Source organism: Hippoglossus hippoglossus, chromosome 14 (assembly GCF_009819705.1).
Source record: "Hippoglossus hippoglossus isolate fHipHip1 chromosome 14, fHipHip1.pri, whole genome shotgun sequence".
In the NCBI taxonomy this organism is placed as follows: domain Eukaryota; kingdom Metazoa; phylum Chordata; class Actinopteri; order Pleuronectiformes; family Pleuronectidae; genus Hippoglossus; species Hippoglossus hippoglossus.
Window position 1 is genome coordinate 18,018,973 of NC_047164.1, and position 6,963 is coordinate 18,025,935.

Genomic DNA, 6,963 nt, shown 5'->3' on the forward strand with positions numbered 1-6,963 from the left:
TAAAAGTGCAAGGCACTGCACAAGCAAAATAAGTGTACAATTATTTATAATAAGTATATCAGATTAGTTAGCTTTAAATGTCCTTCCAAAATAAATACTTAAATCTAGTAATATAGCAAGCAAAGAACATAGATTGAATTTCAATTATTTACGCAGTTGTGTGTTAAATTATGTATTAATCTATAAATACTACAATGAATTAACTCTCAGAACTTAATGAGTAGTCCTTAAGTAAGCTGAACCTAATTACTGCTGTGGCACAGTGGGGCCTCCTGGAGAAGCAGCTCAGTCCTCTCTGCTGATTTATTTTACTTTTTTAGCTTCAGACACAAACACAGACTCACATCTAATAAAATCTGGCAGAGTTTAGTCTCTAGACAGTTTGATTGTCTCCAAAAATGGATAAAAGTCGCAATGAGACCTGACTTGTTATCTACGCGTCTTGCACCAGTCTGTCAGATAATCATTGGCCTCTCAAGCAAACTGCAGTTTCATATAAAACTGTCCGTGCAGCAGTTCACTGCCTCGGGGTTGAAGTCGATAAATATCGAAACAATGTTGGTAAAAGAGTTTGATTTCAAAACCATTTGAGCCATTGATTCCATGATGGGACTCGATGGTGAATAGACACTGGAACACTGGATGTGTTTCAAGCTCAGCAGCAGCTGTCATGTTTGTATCTTAATATCTGAAAGTTGCAGGCTTTTTCAATAGAGCTGCTATTAAAGTATAATTTAAATAATACATTCACTATAGTAAGCCTTTGACTGTTGGTGTTACAGGCAATCATGCTGCAATAACTGATGCCTGCATCACGATTATTCAGTGAGAGGATTATTTCTTCATTCATAAGTACAATTCAGTGTAACAATGATCTACACCAGATACTGTATGGGGGAGTGACAGCAGATGTTACATAGAAACATTAAGGATTCATTTTGTTTTACTTAGGTGAATCAAAAAGCCCCTTTGTCGTTAGCTCTCTATATAAATATGTATGAAATATTGGCTCCGTCAAGGAGGTTCTGTTTTCCTCCCCTTTGTGAAGGGCGGTGGTGAAGGACCCAAGAAAAAAGCCATTAAATTCGGTGCGGATTCCGATCAGCGTTTTTCAACATTTTCCTTGATTTCTCAGAGAATATTTCATAGATCTTGACGATTTTCTTTTTTTCATGTTTAGGGGACTGATATTCATAAGTGTGTGCATTTTGGTGAGGATCCACATATAAATCAAGATGTAGTGAATTTAAACGTGGATTCATAAGAGGACTGTCTGGTCTTGGCGGAGGTATGAGCTCTGAGTTGGATTCCGGTTTCATAATTAGATTTGTGCTTACAGTCTTCTCATGAGGCCCTTAATAAGACATCCTTAGTAGTAATTAATAGTTTTTGTAGTTTAACTAATAGTTTTTTAGATATTGTACTCAAAACCACAAATGTGACAATCATTGTGGTCCAAAAGGAAAAATTCAGGGGATCACCAAAATCAGTTGGATCTATCTTCTGGGGACTCTCTCTATCCAATACTTGTTGAGATATTTTGGATTTAAACCAAAGTGGTGACATTCTAGTCTGGCAAAAATATGAAAATAGAAAATGTGTGCTCTGGTTTTCAGGTAAGCACCCGAGGAGTCATTGTGGAATACAAACCTGGTCGCCACAGTCAGTACAGCACTGCCCCACCTCGCTCACGCTGTTTATTCCCAGTTATTACCAGGCACATACTGAGTTTGTTTTAACCTCTCTCTGATCGATCAGCCCCCGGGTGCTCCCACCACACAGCTGTGAGTTCCAAACCAGCTCTTATGTAACGATGCGTGAAGCAGATCTGGGTGGGGTGATCGTCTGAATCATCAATCGCAATTGGCTGTTTGTATCGACGGTGAAGACACTGCTCAATACTTTCCAAACACACACTTGTGATTTCATTCAGAGGGAGCTGGTGTTCAGTGGGCAGAGTGAGCGTCAGCCTATCACAAATTGAAACAACAGATATTATATCTATTATATATGTTTGTTTTTTTTATTAAAAGAGCCACTTCCAATGTGTTTTCTAGAAATGAACATGAAAAACAAATTCACAATCCAGCCATCAGGTTTTTGTACTGCACACGTTAGGATGCTATTAAGGTAACATTATCATATTCAGCTATAAACAACGGAAGAGAGGACAAGACAGCAATAAAATCACTTCATGGGAAATCGTCAGTCACCACAGGGACCAGCTTAGTAATCAGAGCTGCTGCTAATAATCGAAATGGAAGAGAAAGAACACGTGTGAACTGAACAGCGTCCACATGTCGACAGAGCACTTCAAGAGAAAACAGTTCTTTTCAAGCCTCCTCATGCAGCCAGTGGTGTGTCTGTGTGTTGCACAACTGTTCTGCCTGGACATAAGTTTGACGTCATGCCAATGAAGAATAGTCACATGTGAACCGGTGATCAATGTTCACACACATCACTTTTCTTGTCGTCTACATCCTTGTAACTATGTAATCGATGCTGCTGCTGCTGCTGCTGCTGATGATGCTGATGATGATGCTGCTGCTGCTGCTGCTGCTGCTGCTGATGATGCTGATGATGATGCTGATGATGCTGCTGCTGATGATGCTGCTGCTGCTGCTGCTGCTGATGATGCTGATGATGATGCTGCTGCTGCTGCTGCTGCTGCTGCTGCTGTCGTCCAAACCTTCTGCACGAGTTGAGTTCTAAACCACAAACTTGATTGAGGAAGCCCTGGATGCTCGGAAGGCCGGTGTATAAATGAGATAATAATCTTGACTGGCTGACTTGATAGAGCTACAGATTCTCTGATCAGTTTATTTTTTTGTGTATCATTTAGTGAAACAAGATGATTAATAGAAGCGTTATTTTGGACATGTGTCTATGTCTGAGATCTTTAATTCTGAGATCTAATATATACAAGCCCCATTATACTAAATAATAAGCAAATTAAACAGAACATAATGTAAGTGGTTTGACTCCATGCAAATTAAAAGACAAAAGGCCAATAATTCACCTTTCTCTGTGTGTGGGTTTATACTTTTGTCTGTATCATGATATTGCAATAATCATTAATGTTCTTCAGTCAGTCAACAAACACTATTTTTCAAGTAGTTCACATTGATTTATATTTTGAGATCAACTGTGTACAGTGTATATAGATGTGACTGAAAATAAACTGAATGTTTTAGTCGATTGTCCAACCAGTAACAAAGAACAATTATGTCAAGAAGTTTCATCCTTTGGATCTAGAATCAGCTAAAATCATTTAACTGAGACATATGCAGGTTGAACGTTAAAGTTTGCAGAGTGTCACACTAATGTTAATATTCACAGCAACATTCACATGACAGAATCTTGTCTATGTAATGCAGGTTTTAAAAAAGTACCTCAGTATAGCTGAGGCTCACAGGAATGTCACTAGTTTTGCAGGTATGTGGTCATAAAACAAAGTAGAAGGTGAAAAGATATTTGGACGCCCAGATGGGGGGCTAGAGGATCATCCTCTGGGACTGTGAATGTCTGGATCAAAATTCTTGGCAATATATCCAATAGTTGTTGAGACTTTTCATAAAAAAAGAAAAATCTGGTGGTGTTACAGACAAAGTAATACCACCAGATTCACCAAACTCAGAGAGATTCATCCGCTGAAGACTATGAATGCTTGATACAGATTTCATGGCAATATATCCAACAGTTGCTGAGATCTTTCCATTTAAAAAACAATCTGGTGGTGTTACAGGAAAAGTCACCCAACTCAGAGGGATTCATCCTCCGGGGACCATGAATGTCTGTAGAAATGTCAATAGTTTTCAAGCTATTTCAGGAGTGGACTGACTGTTGCTATCTTTTGAACCATGTCACTGAAAAAAGGCAAAAAGAAGTAATCATTATTATTATTATTATTATTCTGAAACCTGTGTTTTTAAAATCCTGTATTTTGTGTTTGTTTTACTGATGCATTTGATTTCACTCAAATAGTAAATGAAAAATAGTTCAGATGTCATGAACACACTTTGATTATATGTAGTAACATGTGATACAAATAAACATGTTGTAAAAATGTCATTTGTAGCAGTTTTAACTTTGGTTTTTAAGTCATGTGATCATAGTGTTGATAACTTGATAGTATCCAGATCGATGTCAAATATTCCAATGCTCACACATTTTACCACGACTAAGGGCAGAAATAAAACTACGACCAAACTTAAGACAAAAAACTGTCAAAATTAACAAAAAGCAACACCACAGTTTTATTTAAACACAGTGACCAGTGAGATGGGGTTTCAAAACATTTTACTGCTACATTTGACTCTCTGCACCTGCTATCATGCTCGTAAGGAAGACCAACAGGAACTGCTACACACCCACAGGTACACACAGTCACTGAGATTTATACACCGCGTCGAGGCAGCACATCGAAGCCTGGGTGGAGCTGGAGCAACCTACCTAGGGATTCTGTATTCAAGACCACTTTGCATCTGTCACCTTCAGTGACAACTCACCACTTTGCATCCGCGAAAATGCAATGTACAAAATAAAAGTCCTTGTGATATAGCAGCATTGTATTAGTCACAGTGCACCTCAAAGAGTTATGAAGATTATAGTCAGTACATGAAGTTAGAAACATTTGTCTAGATACAAGAACCAGTTACTACAATATGAAAATATTACATTTGCTCAAGAGAAACAATCCATTATGAAAAGGGAGCGGGCGACAAGAAGAGGTTAGATAACATGAGTTTCTGGATAGTGGGATCAAACAGCACAGTATTACTATGATAGTCGTACCTGAAGAGTTCTTACCCCCATTAGAAGAGAGGAGGTGATCTGCTTTTGTCTTAAATCATCATCATCATCCCTATGAGTCCTTAAATTCAGTATTTGGTGCAGGAAATAACACAATGTTTAAAAATGAACGATAAAATACAAACAGGAATAATTCAGTTCCCACAAATAAGCAATAGGCATGGATATACAGTTCTCAAAACGCTATCATACACACAGTAACGACGTTCCTCTTTTCAACACAAACAAAAGATTGGAACACACACCGACACTCACAGAGACACTGACCCTTCAGTTCATATAAATGAAAGAGAAAACGTTCGGTATTCCTTCGATGTGTCTCTCGAGTACGAACATCTGAGGTCAGCATCGACTCGGCTGCACAGCAAGTCCATACCGTGTGGAAGTCAAGAAACTGCCTCCACAGCCATTTTGCATATAAAGTCCGTATAAAAAAATCAAGGAGCAATAGCAACAGGCCCTGTTCAAAGGTTTTAACACTACACCCACTGTGAGCTGAGCTGGAGAGACCGGACGAGGGAACGGCTTGTTTGGTTTAATGTCTCTCCAGCTGTAACGCAGGCGAGAGGTAAAAACAGGAATATGGTTTGTTGAGTCATCTTTACTGAGGTCTGACAACAAGTGCAATACTGCAACTCAAAAACACAGCAGAGGATCCACGCTGTCACTGCGGAGGTGGAAGATGTTGATCTGTTTAAATATAAAAGAAAGATTCATGTAGAAAATGGCAAATACACAGATATATATGTGCGTATATACCCAACATGATGAGGATGTTTGACTGTAGAAAAATATATAGCCTTTATCAAAGTCACTTAGCCAGAAAATAAATCCAACAAGCAAAAGTCAGCATCATTTCACAGGGTCGTATTACACCAAAGGACCAAATTACACAAGGCTAAACTGAAGGCATTTTGGTTTTAGAAAGAATTTCCATTTTTTCAATCACAAGATTAAATATGGGAAAAGGGCAACTGGGGCAAGACAATTAAAGGGGAAGAAAACCTTGAGAATAAAGTTTTAATGCCACAAGAATAAAATCATAACCTTATGAGAATAAGATTACAATATTATGAGAATAAAAATTGTACTATTGTGAGAATAAAGTCACAATGTTAAGCTTTGTGTCATTTTAGAGGAGGAATATCAGAAGATCAGGCTGTTGCCTGCTTTAAAATGAGGAATGTGGAGCATCTTGTTAAGTTATACTTCAGTATAAGTTTTACAAATGAGAAAATATTTAATCTTTGAATGATCAGCACCACATTATCATAAATATCAGGACTTTGAAAAGATTGTGTAAGAAACTGTGTGTATTGTGAAGAAAGAACCACACAGGACTTGGAGGAAACTGCCTCTTTAGTTGAGGAGGAAATGTTTGAAAGCGGTTGACTGGATATCGTCTTGGTTACATCTGGGTGTTGTTCAAAGACGTTTTCTCTAGAATTAATGAGACTGCCCATCAAGGCTTAGAATGCAGAAGGAGTGGAACTCTGGCAAGTACGAGTTCTCCTTGCTGCTTATTTCCTTTTTTTTCTTTGTCCTCATAATATAATGAGATTTTTCTCATTGAATTACATCTTTATTCTCGTAATATAATGAAAGTATTCTCAAAATCTCAGGATTGCTGTCCTTCAAAATGGCCGTCATACTTCATTGTAAGTTCCAATATTACAATAATAAAAAAAACTAAAGTTTGTGAACTCTTAACTCAGGAGTGACATTTACATTCTGTCACACTCTAGTTTGGATTTGTTTGAGTTTGTATGGTCACACTTTTGAATCTATATAAAATCAATATAATCAATAATAATAGCTGTGTTCCAAAGCCCTGGACTTCCAGTGTGCATGGGTGTGTCCCGGTCAGTCTGCACAGACATTTACTTCAAGTGTTTTTACAGGACCTAGAGAACAAGGTCAATCATGAATCTGTTCTTACACCTAGGTCATATAAGATTACATTTTTTAAGTAATGCTCGACAAAATTATTTTTCTTTTTGCAAATGTTCACATCACTGCATATATTAACAGCGTGCCATCACAAAATGTTTGTGGCAGAAAATGTGCAAAATGACTTCCATCCTTAGCAAACAGATTGGAAAACTCTTCTTTTCTTTAAAATGAATGAACTGATATTATATGGAAGCTGTG